At 37.9% G+C, this 19506-nt stretch overlaps 1 protein-coding gene across 1 annotated transcript in view; it reads left to right on the forward strand.

The window, feature by feature from the left end:
• The window catches only part of LOC110380106 (LIM domain-binding protein 2), a 48921-nt gene that overhangs the window by 21136 nt on the left and 8279 nt on the right, over positions 1 to 19506 (forward strand). The gene's annotated exons all lie outside the window — the stretch shown is intronic.

Consider the following 19506-nt stretch of genomic DNA (forward strand, 5'->3'; position numbering starts at 1 on the left):
TATGCTCTAAAATGTGTCAAGAAAAGACTTATTGTTGTTACTGTTACAGCCTTTTTATCGTCCCACTGCTGGGCTGCGGCCTCCTCTCACACGGAGAAGGATTGAGCATTAATCACCACGCTTGCTCAATGCGGGTTGGTGATTTCAGACTAGGTCCAGGTTTCCTCAATAAGTTTTCCTTTACCTTTTTATCAGCCATTGGTGTTCAAGATATGTATAGTGTAATTGTTGAAGAAAATGTAATTCAAGATTTGTAGCGAAAACTTTTACGTAGATGATTTAATGATATGCTTAAAATCGTAGGATAAAATTAACAGAAGTTACTCGTTGTAAATAATAAACTTTTTTGGCAAAGGTGTTAGTATCTGATACATATATTCTTACAATATATTTGCCTGATTATTGATTTTTAAACGCATATAGCTAAGCAGACAATGATTTCTTTAGAGAGACGAAGAAATACGTAAATTGATATTTTCCACTAAAATTTCATACTCAAATCTAAAAGACTACATAAGGACCATAGGAAATCCAAAGTTTCCATACTCCTACAAGAATAAGTCTAAAAATTAATGCACGCAAAACTCCAACAGTTCTGCCGACGTCTATACTTATAACTCTATAGTAAGTTCAAAAACGTGGTTAGCAACTCCACACAGTGACAGACAAGCTAACCTATATTTAAGTATATAGCCGTATATAGCTGTAGGTATGTACCGTGGGGTGGCGAGCACGTGGCGAGGGGAGGTTGCAACCCCCTTGCGACGCTGCGGTCTTGGTACTTTGATGGCGCGGCGGTGGCCTTTTTTTTCATGTTGAGGGTTTGATAAGATTTTTTGGTTTGATGAATTGATTATTTTGTAATGTTGCATCTTAGCATGTGTGGGTCCCGTTTGCATCTTTATAAATCGTTTCGAAAAGTCAGAAGCCAGAAAGTCTTACCTAAAGACTGTCTGTCAGACTTTATCCAGGCCAGATAGATTCGAGGAAGTCAATACCTACTAATAAGAATTGTGGATGTATTTGTTACTCTTCCACGCAAAAGCTACTGAATGGATTTTCATTGAACTTGGAATATCATACAGTCTACTTTTTGGATAGACAGATAGGCAGTCGCTTCTTGTAAAGCACTGGTACTCAGCTGAATCCGGTTAGACTGGAAGCCGACCCCAACATGGTTGGGAAAAAGGCTCGGAGGATCATACAGACTACTTTTTATCCAGCTGCTGAAAGTAGTTCCCTCAAAAAATGCTGACGAAAGCTTGTAGATAAATATATGCAAAGCCCCCATGTTGTTATTACCGATATAACAACATTTTAACATAAACTATCACCAGCTAACAACTTTAAAACGTATTTGCAATAATTTTCCATTCTAAACACCTAATTTTCTGTCAAATTTTATTTTGTTTTTGACATTTTTATTGTGTTTTTATTAATTCTTGACAGTTGAATTGTATTTTTTAAAGATGTCGCTTGGTTCACTAATGGCCGTCAAATTCTTTTGCTAAGAATATAATAAAAATGTATGACAACTTGTACAAATTGTATCAGCAAACATTTTTTATAGATTTAAATTAATTGTATATGGTTTGAAAGGACGGAATTTTCCGCTTAAAATGTTAAAATATAATTAAATCAGTTAAAAAAAGCATTAGTTTAATGTAATATAATTCCTGCTTTTGATAATAATAGAAATGCATAGTCAACGCTTCCGATTTACATAAATTATGAATACGTTAATTTTGAAGAAAATATTTGCCCCGAAAAAAAAGTAAAAACAATATAATATCTTGATAGGAATATCAGATGCATCAATCAAGATAAGGCTAATGGTTCACAAAATTAAAAATAAATGTTACTTTTATTTTACCATTTAAATAACCGAATAACTTAACTTTAAGATGTCAACAGTTTTTTTACACTTCTACGCGTATTTTACTAAAAAATAAATTTAATTAAAATAAGATTATAAAAATACATAATATGTATAATTTTAACTCATTAAAAAAAGCAACACTATTTTTTTCAACCGACTGCCAAGAAAGACAATTTTTTTCCGAAATCTACCAATAATTCCGTAATTTTTTTACGTAGCACGAATAAATAATCCTAATTAAAAATTATCGAAAAAAAAAAATCTTGTGATCAAGACTACAAAGGGATGATATAATTGGTCAACGATCAAGACCGTTTGACCGCGGTTTCGAAGAGCCCCTCGATCGCGTGCCCCAACGAGTACGGTGCGCGAAAATGCTGAGCTGAACAAAAATATTATCATCGGGGTACCCGAGTCAGCATCACCTGGTGGTTATGCGCTCCTAGTATTTTTACTCCGATTTTCTTTGGGTTTTTGGTGGACCTAATGACAGTTAATTATTTTTGGAGTACCTTGATAGAAAGATAGAGCTAAGATTATAATCTGAGGGCACGGCAGTGCCCCAGCCAAGACTCGAGCAAAGCGGGCACGGCCGTACCATCTTTTCTCGAAGCGTTTCGCGGCTATTTCAGCCCCCTGTAACTTCCATGTGATCAAAGCTATGAGTTTAGGTTTTCGATGACCAAGAGTAAGTATTAGAACAAGCTCAGTCTCAAAATTACAAGACATTTGAATAAATAGTTTACGAGTTATGAGCGATCAAAGTTACACCATTTTGTCACTGACTCACTCACTGACCGATCATCAAAAGTCTAAGGTACTTCTAGCAAACTTAGAACCTTCAAATTTGGCACCAAGATAGGTTACTAGCTACATATAAAGGGAAAATTATAAAAACCTTAAAACTTAATAAAAAAATAGGAAACAAATTTATATTTGCGGTTTTTCAAGAACATTGTGTATGAATTTTGACTGCATTGATAACTTTGTTATTTATTTATGTACAAAATGTTACTATTTGTTTTATTGTTACGTAGTGTGGTATATTGTTATTATGTATTAAATATACATACATATGAATAAAAAAGCTAGGTTAAAATGAAATGAACAATGATAAAATCTTTCATATTGTTGCAGTGCGATAAATACTGCATGCTCGCTCGATAGATGGCGTTGTCCTGGTCTAAATCGCGCTATGGTTTCGTTACATAGCTTAGTATAAGTAGTACTTTTAAAAAAAATCAAATAATTACATGTGATAGCGCCATCTACCTCTGAAATAAATCTCTTTTGTTCTAAAAGATATTTGATTCAAAAATTCGACAATTTCGAAAATTATTAGTTTATTTAAAAAAAATGTTGTTTACGTGCTAACTAGGTGTACATATTTAGTTTGTTATATATTTAGTTAGTTGCATGAAAGTTAATTTAATTTGTTATATACTATAGAAGAAAGAGATACTTAGTAAAGAAAGAGACCTACAAAAAATAAATTAGATCCCATCAAAAACATTAAATGTAAAATAAGCCAATCCTCTACGCAGTTCCTCCACCGTAAAAAGTTTTGAGATCGCATAGAAGCCAAGTCCTGTTCAACTTTAATTGTAATAATAAATCAACATTTTTTGACTATATCAATTAAATAGTTTTGTTCATATTAAAATAATATTGTCTTGGCCATGAGCACAAGTTAAATAAAAGTCGCTCCTTGTAATAATATGTAAATGCCATTGAATTGATAAATTCTATATGGACATGATTTTACGATTGGACTGATTATGCACTGAACTTAGACAAGGACTTAAAAGACTTAGAATTTGAGATCACCATGGACTAAACATCCGCCATAGTACATGTGCAGTTCAGTGATGGATGATACTGACTGTCATTTAGTAACGATTGAATAAACTAAATGTATTTAATTCTGTGATATTAAACTCCATGTTTGACTTTCACCTCTCCAAGATATGCTGTATTATATTTGTAGTTTATTGTGCTCATGGCCAAGTCAATATTATTGTAATGTGAACAAAACTATTTAATTGATATAGTCAAAAAATGTTGATTTATTATTACAATTAAAGTTGAACAGGACTTGGCTTCTATGCGATCTCAAAACTTTTTACGGTGGAGGAACTGCGTAGAGGATTGGCTTATTTTACATTTAATGTTTTTGATGGGATATTTTGTACTTCTACAATTTGCTGCGGATTTCAATAACCGATCCATTCGTTTTTTTGCGGTTAGAGATCGATTGGCCGCAAAGATCGCGTGCCCCCAACGAGTACGGTTCGCGAAAATGCTGAGCTACACAGAAATGTTATCATTGGGTACCAGAGTCAGCATCACCTGACCATCTCTGTGTGGTTATGCACTCTTAGTACTCTAGTACCTCGACTTGGTTTGGTTACAAGATTTTTACTTCTACAAGTTTACTGCGGATTTCAATAACTGATCCATCCTTTACTTTGCGGTTAGAGATCTTTTCAAGATAATGCCAAAATTCTATCTTCAATTACAAAACAATCGATCGGGCCGGTTATTGAAATAACCAACTTTAAAAATGTGTTAGTCAGTTTTACTGCAATGATCCTTAATTAACAATGCGTGTTAGAAATACATGACACATGTTTTAGTTAGTCATTCGTCCTGAAAACCACTTGACCTTGCCAAGGATACTACTATTATAAGACAAAGCATTTACCATCTCTAGCTAATTACAGTTATAGCAATAAAACGCCATTAATCATCATAATTCTTCGTTCTTACCCGCCCGTCTCGTCTGTTTTGACATCTGACGTATCTATGCTACCCTAGTAGTTCATGGCCAACTTGACAGGTGGCAGGCGATGCTAGGGTATGGTCACGGAGTGAGTAATCACCAGATATGCCATAATTCTGGTAGGTCAAACGCCTTCTAGGCCAAATACGTAAGGACATGACCAATACGATCAGTTACGAGTTGCCAAAGATTTTTGGTGTTACAAAAAAATGGTCGTGTCCAAAGTGGGTTCTTTTCTGTTGCATGGAGAACAAATGAATAGCGGAGTTGCCATATCGGAAAATTTCCTAAGAAAGTAGTGCGACAAAGTGCGGGGGACGAGGAACGTCACTGTCTTCGCCCTCATACCCCTTCTATGGACCTGATAATTTTATGTAATACCAAAAATCATTGAAAGATCCCGAACGCCTCGTTGGTTCACTCGTAACTGATCGTTTTGGTCCTAGAAGGTGGTACCTGACCTACCTGCATTATGGCTGGCATCTCCGCTCATCTTTCCTTACTCCGTAGAGCATGGTTCAGTTCGGTTATAGCTTGACTGCTGTAAGCTTATGAGTGTCTGGTACCTCTTCGTATCGATCGGCTTTATGGGGTAGGCAGGAATCTAGGTTAGTAATCTTAGGGGATGGTATGGTGTTCGATCATCATTATATTTTGGCAAGATTACATTAGAACATCATATATAAAAGCCAGTCATTACAAACAACTGAAATTCTCCCTTGAAAACTGACAGCTGTCAACTGGTCAAAACATTCGATACTCCTAACTTTATCTCTGCTTTACACATGATGTTGTAAATTATGAAAACGAAAAATGACTCCTGTGGCTAAACCACTGAATGGATTAGGTTATTTTTTTTACAATTCGCCATAGAATATCATAAAGTATATGTGATAGGATTTAATGTCATTGGGTACGACACACCCTCCTCCTCCGAGCCTTTTTAGGGTTCCGTAGCCAAAATGGCAAAAACGGAACCCTTATAGTTTCGTCATGTCCGTCTGTCCGTCTGTCCGTCTGTCACAGCCGATTTACTCGGAAACTATAAGTACTACAGTGATGAAATTTGATGGGAATATGTGTTGTATGAACCGCTACAAAAATATGACACTAAATAGTAAAAAAAAGAATTGGGGGTGGGGCCCCCCATACATGTAACTGAGGGATGAAATTTTTTTTTTCGATGTACATACCCGTGTGGGGTATCAATGGAAAGGTCTTTTAAAATGATATAAAGTTTTCTAAAAAACATTTTTCTTAAAGTGAACGGTTTTTGAGATATCAGCTCTCAAAGTCGTAAAAAGTATGTCCCCCCCCCTCTATTTTTATAACTACGGGGTATAAAATTCTAAAAAAAATAGAGGTGATGCATGCTAATTAACTCTTTCAACGATTTTTGGTTTGATCAAAGTATCTCTTATAGTTTTTGAGATAGGTTGATTTAACTGTAATTTACGGAACCCTTCGTGCACGAGTCCGACTCGCACTTGGCCGGTTTTTCCGGTCGGCTTCCAGTCTAACCGGATTCAGCTGAGTACCAGTGCTTTACAAGAAGCGACTGCCTATCTGACCTCCTCAACCCAGTTACCCGGGCAACCCGATACCCCTTGGTTAGACTGGTGTCAGACTTACTGGCTTCTGACTACTTCTGGGTACGACATACCCGATATAATAATATTAGAAACAAGTATAGAATAGGGACTGCAACTTAAAACGTTATTTAAATATTGATTTCAAAAATCGACGTTAAGAGTGAAGGGTGCCGAAAGTCAACCCCTATTAATATAATAAATATTCTATCTCTGTCACTCATTTAGTTTTAGCATATATCTGTCTCATTCGGCATGTAGATGTGAAATCAATGGATTCACCTAGTATAGCTAGGGGATGATTTTTATAAGAAAATATACTTGGTTGTTTAAAATTAAGAAATCTATACTAATATAATAGAGGAAAAATTTGTGTTTGTTTGTACCCTAAAAGCTTCGAAACTATTGAACCGATTAGATAAATTCTTTCACTGTTGGAAAGCTGCGTTCTTCCCGATTAACATAAGCTTAATTTATCCCGGTACGGGCAGTAGTTCCTACGGGACGCGGGTGAAACCATGGGAAAACGACTAGTAAGTAGCCTTCTTCGATAAATGGACTATCTATTGAAATATTTTTTTCAAATCTGTCCCGTAGATCTTGAGATTAGTGCGTTCATACAAACAAACACTTTAATCTTTGTAATCTTAGTATAGATTTCTGAGGGGAATCCTAAACGCAACTGAATCAAATCTATGTGTATCCTATATTATCTCTATTTCAAGATTGCAATCTGTCTCAGCCGTTTTACCGAGAAAAGGTGACAAATAGACAGACGTACAATAATAATATAAGTTATGTAGTGACTAAGTAACATCCACCATTGCTGAACATAGGCCTCCCCCTTAGATCTCCACAGATACCTGTTGGAAGCGACCTGCATCCAGCGTCGACGGCGACCGACATAAGGTCGTTTGTCCACCTTGTTGGTGGACGTCCTACGCTGCACTTGCTGGTCTGTGGTATCCTTTCCAGCACTTTTCGACCCCGAGTCTAGTCAATAAGGTTAAGCAATGCTTGGCGTCGTTAAGTGGATGGGTGGGTGACCATCTTGTCATGAAGAGTTCCTCCGTGTTTCGGAAGGCACGTTAAATTGGTGGGTCCCGGCTGTCATTTGGACATCTTTAGCAGTTTTTACTGGTAGTCGTAGATAGAAAGTCAATTAGTCTTACCAAGGGGCGGGTTGCCCAGGTAACTGGGTTGAAGAGGTTAGATAGGCTGTCGCGCTTTGTGGCACACTGGTACTCAGCTGCATCCGGTTAGACTGGAAGCCGACTCCAACGTAGTTGGGAAGAGGCTAGACAGATGATAAATATTATTAAGAATTTAACGGAAATCCGCCAAGTACCTCTTCCCTCCCGTTGTGGGTTAGCAGCGTGAGAGTGTCAGACTCTTACTGACTAAACCCCATCATGTTCCTTCTGGAGCCCTTCATGTACCAGGATCACAGTCTCTCAAAGAGTTAGGACCTGCTGGTAATCCAAAAATCTTATCACCACGATTCCCAGTACCTACCGATAAGTCTTCAAAGTTAACTTAAAATTGAGACACGCACACTAGTGTGAAATAATTTACACATACACTATTTTACATATGTGTGTGTTCTGTTTATGTAAACGTATAATTAGTATGTATGTAGTTGTAGTTACTGCAACTGACTTGATTTTGATTTTACATGTTTTTTTTGCTATTAAAATAACCTGTCTGTCTAGCTAGGCCTATCAATGCGACTGTTTAACTTTCAGGCCTATACCTTTGAATATTATTTTTTGTCTGTGGGTTTTTATCATTTGTCTAGTATTTTCTTAACTATGTTTGGGGTCGCAATGGAGATAACCAGATGCAGCTGAGAACCAAAGAGAATAGTGACTGCCTATCTGACCTACACAACTCGGACAACCCGATATCATGATGAAGACTCGGTAGTCTTCAATGAAAAGCCGAATTGAGAAGCTCCTCTCAAAAATATATTAGGTTATGATGATGATGATGTCCTCCTAGCCGATTATCGGCTACGGCGGCTGTTCTCATGTAAGGAGATTAGCCAACTACGCAGGAGATATTATAGTGCACGAGCATTTGCGCAGACACAAGTGCACTCCCTATTCCTTCACTCTCATAGCCCGATGGGACGGTAATCCGACACGACCGGAGAGAGATCAGGCGCAGGACCGACATTTACGTGCTCTCCGATGCACGGGTGTATCAATCACCAGCTTCCAGGCTCCGGGCTGCTTTGTGAATTATTAGGCTGCTGTATTAGGCGGCTGTATTAGGTTATACATAGACAGTCAGACATAAGATAGGTGACCATTTCTAAACATCATCATCATCATCATCCTGTGATAAGAGCAGGAGGATGATGATGATGATGGTCACCCATCCAATGTCTGACCGTGACAAAGGTTTAATATAACCTTTATAACCCAGAGGTACCAGGATACCATGACGCGCAAAAGGTTCGCTATAACAGGCAGACCAGTCATAACTATGATAAACTGGAATTATCAGAACTAACCAAGTCAGACTGCAGTCTTCAATGATTTTGGTTGAAAAGCCAAATTCAGAAGCTCCTCCTTATTGAGAAGTCGGTTGAAAATGGTCACCCATCCAATTTCTGACCTCGAAAGGGTTTTGGATTTTGACTTGGCCACCCAATTTTTGAATTTTTAGTTCTTAAAATAACCTGTATTTAACCCAGAGGTACCAGGATACCATAACGCGCAAAAGGTTCACCATAACACGCAGACCAAAAAGTTTTAGCCCAAAAACTATTAAAATAGATAACTACAAGTATCAACTAAGCGAACGTACTACACTTAGACAGCGCACGCACACACACAAGTTTTATTGTCTTCACTTACACGTTTACACGAGACGATTTGCACCTGTGTGCGTGAGTTCAACCGCACGCTGGTTCGTGGTAAGGTGATAAGTGAATTTTTTGTGCTTTTATTTTTTTTGTATATTTGATAAAAAAAAATGTGTTTTAATAACCTAGTTATTTAAATATAGGTTTAAATTACTGAAATATCGTCTAGAGTAGATTTTTCAAAACTGTTATGTAAATAAAATAAAAGTGAGTAAAATAAAAATAAAAGTGAGGTAATAAGATTTGAAACATAGGGGCAGAATAAAAAAAAATCATTATGTAAGTAATTTCCTAGCTTTTTTAAAGACTTTAAAGGAAGGAATTACTTTAACATTTGAATGCAACTTCCAAAAAAAATTAACTGTCTTCAGTACTTACCTAAAATCTTTTCCCAAGTTAGAGAAATACTATGCTGAACCGCATCAAAATCATACAATATACATACAATCTAAGAATCTTATTTTTCGAAGTTGATTAAAAACATTTTAATTCCCAAGAAAACATTTTTCACATACATCTCTATCTATCTTTGCAGTCGTGTAATAATAATAATTCGCGTCTGTGTGCGTGAGCCGTAATCTTTGCATGTGTGCGTTCGGCTCGTGCCGCGTTTGCATCTTGTCATTGTTTGAGGCGAGCGGATGGGCGAGTGCTGTGTTCCAAGTTCGATATTATTGTACAAAAATAAAAAAAAAGGTTTGGTTTTAGAACCTCATTCATTTTGGGAACTCGGTTAAAAAGTATAGGTGTTATTTTAGGCTAAATGAACTGGTAATTGAAAATATAATACTAATTGCATTATTTGGGTAAAATTCGATTTGGGGGTTTTATTGGCTTTGTAAATTATTCTTATTTTTCCAATTTCAATGGCATAAATATATCTATATGGTCTGACTAATTTATATGTAACATATCATGCTTGTTACCTACATTCTTAGCAAATAAAGATTCTTGAAATAGCTAAGATTCTTACATAAATTTTAAGACAAAATTCAAACTTTTTATCTGTAAATCAATAAACTTGATTGACTGCTAAAAACCCGTCAATTATAATAGTAATTATCAAAAATGTTAGAGCCATTAAAAAAACCCAAAACATGAAAAAAATCATTCAATAGTAAAGTTTTAGTTTGCTTAGATTTTGATGATTAAGTTTGGTAAATATATATGTAGTAAAAGGGACAAAAATATTTAGCGAAATATAATAAAAATAGATCGTATAAAGGTTGTATAGACGGTAATCGTCAAATAATTTTGGAATTGACCCTAACCTCTATGATCTGAGACAAATTGTCAAAATCTGTCTACCTATACTAATATTATGAAGACGACACTTTAGTTTGTTTGGTAGATACGCTCTTCCCCGAGTAACATAGACTATACTTTATCACAGTAGTTACCCCGGGATGCAGGTGAAACCGCAGGAAAATTGCTTGTGAATAACAAAATTTTAATATTATTACTAAACGAATATACAGTAAATACCGTCAAATCACAACAATTATAAAATAGAAAAAAATCTGAATGGAAATTTCCCAGGTTTCCCATACACTATTTCGTAAGATTCCCATACAAGCACTTGCCACAAAAACCCGTCGGTAAAGTATTCGAGTAAAAAAACCGTTCGAACGCGCACGAACGGCTGATATCCCCTTATCTCATCTACTACTACGTCAACATCTTGTGTCTCTTTCTAGCTTGGAGTTGTAGTATATGTCCGTCTCTGTTACACCGGCGTGCCTTTCACTCATTCAGTGTTAAGAGGGTGGTACACTGTTGAGTTTTGACATCGACGTTGACAGTGCGTGGCAATTTGATGTTTTGTATTTTTTTAAATCCATACTTGTATTTTAATTGTTTGTTTTGCTTTTAATTATATAGTGGAATACTTTTGGTATTTTGTGTAGAATAGTAGTAATAAAATAAATAAATAAACAGAGTAAATTTAAATAGTGAAAGGTCATCGAATTTTATAAATCGTTTGTGAAACCCAAACATATTTATTTTCATTGATATTGAGATATTTCATTTCGGTTAAGCACCTAAACTGCCTTACCTACATATCATACATAGAAGATTTTTTGTTTGTTGATAAGTTATTGTTATCTAAATTGTTTCCTATACCTATATCGCTAATGAAAAAAATATACGACAAAATATGCATTGCCAGCGAAAAGTCAACGACACAACCGGTCAATGTAAAACCCACTTAACGCATCGTTATGTTTCCATCTCGCTCCCACGCCGCTATCGCCGTCTCTCTCCCGCTAATGAATTAAATCAACAACCTCGCTCGCTCCCTCTCGATAGATGATCGTTCCATATTTGAATTTATTTCAAAATAGGAATTCGATTCTTTCTTATTCCTTGGTTTGGCTTAAATACTCTTCCTATGTATGTTGTCCTGGTAACCGAGATTAAAATTCAAAATATATTTTTAAGTCATTTATTATGGAAAATTGGAAAAAACTTGTCAGCTACAAGTAGATGTGTAAAATAAAAGATAATATCGGATGGCACGTTAAACTGTAGGTCCCGGCTGTCATTGAACATCCTTGGCAGTCGTTACGGGTAGTCAGAAGTCAGTAAGTCTGACACCAGTCTAACCAAGGTATATCGGGTTGCCCGGGTAACTGGGTTGAGGAGGTCGGACAGGCAGTCGCTCCCTCTAAAACACTGGTTAGACTAGAAGCCGTCCACCCCAACATAGTTGGGAGAAAGGTTCAGCAGATGATGATGACTTAAAAAGATATAAATACAAGACAAATAGATGTTAATTGAGACAATATTTCACATCGTCTCAACGATTTAATGATAAATGTCGAAAATAAATCTAAATATTCTTATGAGTTTCACCTTGACACCGCTAATAGGAGCCATTCATCTTTCTTTTCACACTTTTATATATATGTAGAACTAGCTATTTTAAATGTTGTAGATAAGTAAATAGCTCTTGTCTTAGTAACAGTCCCACGGGTCGATCGATCATAAGGTTAAGCAACGCTTGACGCGGTGTGTCAAACATGGGTCAGGCAGGGGCTGTCATTTATGCATTTTTGGCAGTCTTTACGGGTAATCAGAAGCCAGAAATTCTCTGGATTTACCAAAGTTAGGCTTACCCGTTGGGGTATTGGGTTGCCCGGGTAACCTGGTTGAGGAGGTCAGATAGACAGTCGCACCATGTAAAACACTTGTTCTCATCTGTTAGACTCTAAGCTGACAATGACCCAAACTTCTTCTTGCAATTCCTCTCCTTCAGCCATAATACTAATCATTCATTCCTCTTATCATCTTGTCATCTTTCAGGTAATTTATCCATCTTTTGTTTCGTTTTCCATCTCCTCTACTTCCATCTACCATCACCATTCTTAAAAACTCCTCATTACATGACCACAACAAACTCAGTCTTATCCTCTCTGTCACTTGGCGCCACTTTCAAACCCCCTCTAATGTAGCCATCCTGACACCTGATCATCCTGATTCCTGACTCTGACTCCAGCGTAGTCAAGAAAAGACTAGATGATGGTAACCTACCAAATTACATACAGTTTTCCTAGATAAATTCCTCTTAATAGTAATTACACCTAGAAATGCTGTCTGCGCAAGCCCTTACCCCAACTTTATTGTGGTTCCAAAGCATGTTTTCTCCTTCCATACTTCTTTTCTGTCATCTTACAAGTAACATTCTTTCTAGCCATATCGACTCGCACATCGTATTACCGTCATCTGCGTAGCCTTTTCCCAACTACCTATATGATGGGGTCGACTTCCAGTCTTACCAGATACAGCTGAGTACCAGTGTGCTACATGGAGCGCCTGTCTATCTAACCTTCGTTCCTTGGAGACATGGCGCTTGGCGAGAATTATACTAACTCTGCAGTGTTGGTGCTCCAAATCCTTCAATGACCGTCCATGTATAATATAAAAGTGATTTGTGCAACAATAGTGAGAAAGCTGGTGAAAGTGTGACGGCTTGACGCTTCACTGACACTGTCGCTGCTCAGCTGCATACAGACTGCAGACGCATTGTGCAAATCATTGTCATATTTAGCTGAAGGCAAAGACTTGTAGTTCTGATTTTACTCCTCTGCAACAAGACAGACAGTTTTAGGTTCTAATGGAATAACTTTGCTTCGCAAGCCTTTTTTTTTTAACGACGTCAAAAATCATCAAATGACCCCTCCCGCTGTGGGTTACGCGCGGTGAGGGAGTGTCAGACTCTTACTGACTAAAAACCGTCGTGTTCCGTCATAGGCCTTTTATGTACCAGGGCCGCGGTATCTCTTTCGTTGTTCGAAAGCCCGCAGCCCTGCTTTGCATGCCTGAAGTTGACTGCTAGCAACTGTTTTGTCCAGTGCGAAAATGATAATTTGGTGCCCAGGCTTGCAGGTGCCTTATATCTAGGGAACATGTTGTTCTCCCAATTACATTGATGATATGCTGACATACACCCAATGTGGGGAGCACGCACAGCACGTTACTAAGAGAATTGGCTATATCAGCCACTGGAGAGCAGAACATCCTAGCTTCCGCATTGACATGTAACCGAATATGGCAGTATGGTCTAGAATCATTTGAACCTCTTTGGCAGCCTTCTACTTTGAAATCTGACTGACAATCGGTCTTTCAATGGATGTTGAATTGTCCAGGCTGAGGAGATCAGATATGCAGTCTCTTGGTCTCTCCATGTAAAATACTGGTTACTCTGACTGACCCCATAGTTTGGGAAAAGGTTCTTCTAAATTAGCCAAATATGAAGTATCCGTAACATTTTTCAATGTCATGTCCTCGCAAGTTTATTTCGAGACACCATTGAAAATCAGTACAGGAAAACATCGCTTGAAAACCTAAACTAAAGGCCTAAAATCACCTTCACCTTGAAAAAGCGTGATAGATGACCAATCAAGACTCATCACCACGCACGAAAACTCTAAAACTCGGCGCCATTTTCATCTCTAAAATATGTCATATGCCACAAGACATGCGCACAGAAACACCAGGCATTCATAAAGCTGCAGAGCATTCTAACTATACTCTAACATGTACTACAGACGTTTAGAGTTCAAGAAACCTGTTCGAAACAGTCAAGAATGCATCGCACTTGCAAATACATCAATCTGTCTGGCTGCGATCGCGGAAACACTTGTAGGCCAAAACTAGTCAGCCATTGTAAACTATAACCGGCCCAAGTGATTGACCTAACTATAACTTAAAACCGGTTTCTCTTAATCATTTTGACATAATCTAATCGTATATCCGAACGCGCCTGCCGACGCTACCCGAGCGGCCGCCGACAGCTCACGGAAACAGCCGAGCGATGACAGTCCGTCACCCGTCAGAGCGGCACAGTTCTACCTATGTACTTTACATAGGTGCAGTACGCCGCGTAACTAGCTAGTGTGCATTCAAATTTGGAATCGCTTTGTAATACTACAATATTTTTTTCTCCAATCGATTGATAGGATTTTAAACGCGTTCTTATTAGTGTTGTAGCCGTGTCGGGCGTCGCTCGTCGCGATGTCCGATTATTCGATTTTCAGGGCAATTTTCTTTGACACACGTGTTTAAGTTTACGTGTTAGTACTGTGAAGTCATTGACTCGTTGTGACACACATTTGACGGCACCTCGGATTCTAGCCGACGTAGTTTTTTGTAAAAGTAATGTTTTATTGTTTTATGGCCGCGAACGCTATTTTCTTGTGTACAGCGCGTTGTTTGGTGTTGTTATCAGTGTATCTAGATAACGCTTCAAGGCAACATCCTTGGGTTTGCGATTCGACAATTGTGTGAATTGTAGTTTTTATGATTCGCTTCACAATGAGGTTTTTGTTCGACTGTTTTGAAGATGTCCTCGCCGGGTTTTGACGATTTTTTTGGCGTCAATTACGTAAAAAAATAGCTTTTTACTGACGGAAAAGTAATAAAAAAATCCATTAAATTCAAGACTGGCACACAATTTATATAAAAAAAAAAACAAAAACATTACAAAAAATAACAATAGATTTTCCCAATTTTCCGAAATGTAATTTTCCCAATTCGATTTTCGAAACTTTCCCATGCGCTCGCACTCGATTAGCCCGCGTCCGTTTGCAAAAAAAATCATTACACGTCACTATGACGTTCCGCCCGCCATTTTCGAATTTGATCATTTTCCCAAACAATCGGGAGATGCGCGCGTTTCACGGACACGTTTGCATTTTATTTATAGACGCGATGTTTGATTTGTACAGCGACGTAGTTTACCTACATATCTACCGTCGCGGAATGTACATTATATACCATCTTGCACTATGTACCGCGGATACAACAATATAAGCTGTGTCTGTGTGCGTGCCAGCGTAATGAGCGTTTCTATGTGCTAAGAAACAGTAAAAAGTATGGCGCGAACGTGCTGAGCGGCAACGTCGCGTGCGTTCCGAGGCCTTGCCGCGGTGAAAACAATACTCTTTTATTATTTAATTTTTACTTGAATAAATTATTTTATATGATAATTTTCGACTGGCGAATAATATATGGAGATAATTAGCCTCGTTTTGCGTTAATAAACCTGTTTTAGCGATATAAACAACGCGCCGGAAACAATGCCGTTAGCCGTATGCAGTCTATTATGAAATTCAATATACTTTCTTGTTGGTGTAAATCGATATTCGACGCGTCAACCGTAACATGTTGCCGGTGGTTTTAAACTAAAATTTCCAATCCACATTCCGGTCCTAAAAATCAATATATCAATGATAAAAAAACAAACAAAGCCAACGAAAATAGCCGGTGGGATGAAAAAAAAATAGTAACCGATGTTGACCTTTTCGAACGCGTCTCGCTAGTAGCACAGCCAGCTGACGCGACGTTGCCGCTCCGCCTGCCGTGCCCAGCACCGTTCACGCTTATCGCCTCTACTGCCACGCGATAAAGCCCAAATTCGCGTGGCAACGTAAAGTATATAAAGGATTTAGGACGTTTCACGGTACTATGACACATCCCGCGCGAAAAATTTGAAATGCTTTATCAGTCGCTCTTGGTGATGCGTTGCGCGTAGTAAATTCTTGAAAGCTACGCTTAGAATAGTATTTTTATAGGTTTAGCCTATTTTCAGAAGTGAAGAAGAAATAATTTTAGTTTTATTTAAATAAATTGTGTTACTAAAACCAAAGTGCCCAAAGTTAGTGCTTAAATATTTATTGCGAACTATAATTTTAAAATTAAAATTCTATTTATTAAAAATACTAACAATTAAGTCTCAAGACGCAAAAAAGTGATAAAAAAATTAAATAAAACATTTGAAAGTGTTAAAAAACTCAGTGAAGAAATTACCGCTCGCTACCAGGAGCGCATATCCGTCAAACAGTCAGCCACAAGTGACGCGATGATGGCGCGGTGACAAAGTGGCCTACATGCCGGTAGCCCTGGGCTCGCTTGGCGGCGAGGGCGAGTACCGAGAATACGGCCACCATCTCTCGCCGCACCACCCGACGCACATACAGTACCATGAGTTCGCGCCGCCGCCGCCGATGTACCACCCTATGCCGGAGCCATATTTTAGGTAAAGCTCTTCGCGTCTTATGGGCGCCTGGTACTTTGGTAGAAATAAGAAAGCGAATCTATCAATCAAAATGAAGAAGCCAACTGCGGATTTCAATTACCTATCTATCTTTTGATTTTCTTACTTATCCCCGTATAAATTATGTCAGATTCCAATCTGAAGAACATCTCTAGATAGATAAGTTATTGCAATCCTCCTGGATTTGCGGATTGTACACTTCCTAGTTTACAAATCACCTCCTCATTTGTATAGGACCCTGGTTAACTTCATCTCCAACCACCTGTTTTAACCGACATAAAAAGTGAAAGGGGTTCTGAATTCTGTCAGTTGCAGCTATTTTCTACGTCATAAAAATAAAAATATCTTTCTGAAAAATATGCCAAGTTGCGTTAGAAACTCTACGTAGCATTGGAAAGTTGGTCATTTGACTGCGTTAAGCACGCTTGCAGCCGATTGCGCTAAAATGCAAGTGCATAATTTATAAAACTATACAGGGGGTATTTGGTGTGCCCGGGTAACTGGGTTGAGTAGGTCAGATAGGCAGTCGCTCCTTGTTAAACACTGGTACTCAGCTGCATCCCGGTTAGACTGGAAGCCGACCCCAACATAGTTGGGAAAAGGCTATCCAGATGATGACAATTTTCTCTGAAAATTATGATATAAGTAGAGCAAGATTATCGTGAAAAATCTTGACTGAATTTTGAGTTCAAACTATAAAAAAAATGCATTTGAGCACGTCTAGAAAATTGATTTGACAATTTTAATTTTAATTGCCTTGCAACCTTGCAGTGGCAGCGAATTCTTGCAAACGTATTCATAATTAATTGCTTGATGTGTTGACAAATTGTTTATTTCCTTGGATATCGCATATTATCACGTTTATTTCTCCGTAAGTCTGATATTTGGTAATGTCTTGGCACGTTTTGGTGAGTCCGGCAACTGTTCGGCAGTAGACGTAGAGACCAAAACGATTTCTCTCGTCAAATAACTTTGCCTGTCTGAAGGGCAATAGTTTTTTTTTTTGAAGTAGACTGTTATACACTCAAAAGGAGCCAATTTCAGAACGGCAAAGTAGCACTGCCTGTGTTAAAGAATTTTGAACGCATTAGAAATTAGCAAATGCAATTCCCTCTGGGAACGCATAGAAAAATCTGATAATTCTGATGAACTACATAGTACTTAGTGACCAAACAAATCTTGCTATCTGTCTTTTATAATTTCTAGGAACATATCTAATTCTGTTATCTTGTCCCAAAATTAAAGAACGTTATCAGTCAGCCTTTTAAAGTTACTATCATCACGAGAATCTCTCGCGTTTCATGTTTGCCTAGTACTTATCTTGATGAAATTCTTCCGGGATTAAGGAAAATTATGTTTCTTCTGCTATTTATTTTATTCTTCTGCTGTTAAAATTAATACGGTTTTTATGAACAGGCTAGGCAGATGATGAATCACGACTTCTTCTAGCCCAAATGGGCGTATTTGAGCTCTCCACGTCTTCAACTGCTTTTCTCTGTAGCTTCTAAAGTTTGATAAAGCTCTTCAGGCCTAATGCTGTCCTGGTACTTTCATCAATTTTATTCTCAGTAAATAATCTGAAACGTCCCCCTATCGGTGTTCATCAGTTTCGGATATTTTTATTTTAACAATGTTTTGTTTACAAACAAACGAGAAATAAACAAACTTGTTTTTTGTTTATCAAATTGTAAGTCGCGATAAGTATCCGATATCGAAATCCTCTTTACATTCATAGTTTTTACTTGACTGCTGAAAGAGGAGGAGTCATATTTTTCGTATTACATCATTTGCATACCTTTGGCAGTCGTTACGAGTAGTCAAAAGCCAGTAAGTCTGACTACTGACCACCACCATTGTAGAATTAATTACCCAAGTAACTGGGCCGACGAGGTCAGATAGGCAGTCGCTCCATGTAAAACACTGGTACTCAGCTGCATCCAGTTAGACTGAAAGCCGACCCCTAATATACCAGATTAGGAAATGCTAGGATCAGAACATCAGCTGATTAAAGGCCAACGCCCTCGAAACTTTAAAAAAATATAGCGTCCAAGATGCTACGCTGCGAGGCTATAAAATTTATATTTTATCTGATGGGCTAATCCAGTGTTTAAAGTATTTTTTTCTAAACAAGGCGAAATTCGTGAGTGTGTGTGTATGTTCGTTGCTTCTTCACCCGCTAATGGATGAATGGATTTTCATAAAACTCGGCAGTCTACAGAATAAAACATGGTTGTGCACATAGGCTATATTTTACCAGGGTCATCATCCATCCTCCGATCCTTTTTCCCAACTATGTTGGGGTCGGCTTCCAGTCTAACCGGGTGTAGCTGAGTACCAGTGCTTTACAAGGAGCCAGTACCAGTATTTTACCAGGGTACGGGAAGTATTGTCTTCGCTCGCTTGGACCCCCCAAATCTCAGGAACCATGCCCCAAGCTGAATTTGCTCAAACGCCCCAATTTTTGAAAGAACTATTCTGATTTGAAAAATTCTTTCACCAGAACTATCTAGTCTATTATTTTATCAAGGAATGTGACAACTGGACACGGCATAAACCCTTGACGAAAGCTAATTTCCACAATACACATACTTCTAGTATACATAAGTAAGGGTTGATTTCTCAGAACGTAAGTCATTATCAAGAAAACTCGTACAAATGCGATTGTTTTTCTCGTCCGCCTCCGTTTGACGCGCGGCTTCGAGAGTGACGTCATACCTGTGATGTCATGGCTCTGAAATACTCTGAATAAACATTGTTTTGTTATTTGAAGCGTGAATTGGAGGAGGCTTTCATACTGGAAGATTTTATCGCGCTTTGATTATGGTC

This window comes from Helicoverpa armigera, chromosome 30 (genome assembly GCF_030705265.1).
Source record: "Helicoverpa armigera isolate CAAS_96S chromosome 30, ASM3070526v1, whole genome shotgun sequence".
Classification (NCBI taxonomy): domain Eukaryota; kingdom Metazoa; phylum Arthropoda; class Insecta; order Lepidoptera; family Noctuidae; genus Helicoverpa; species Helicoverpa armigera.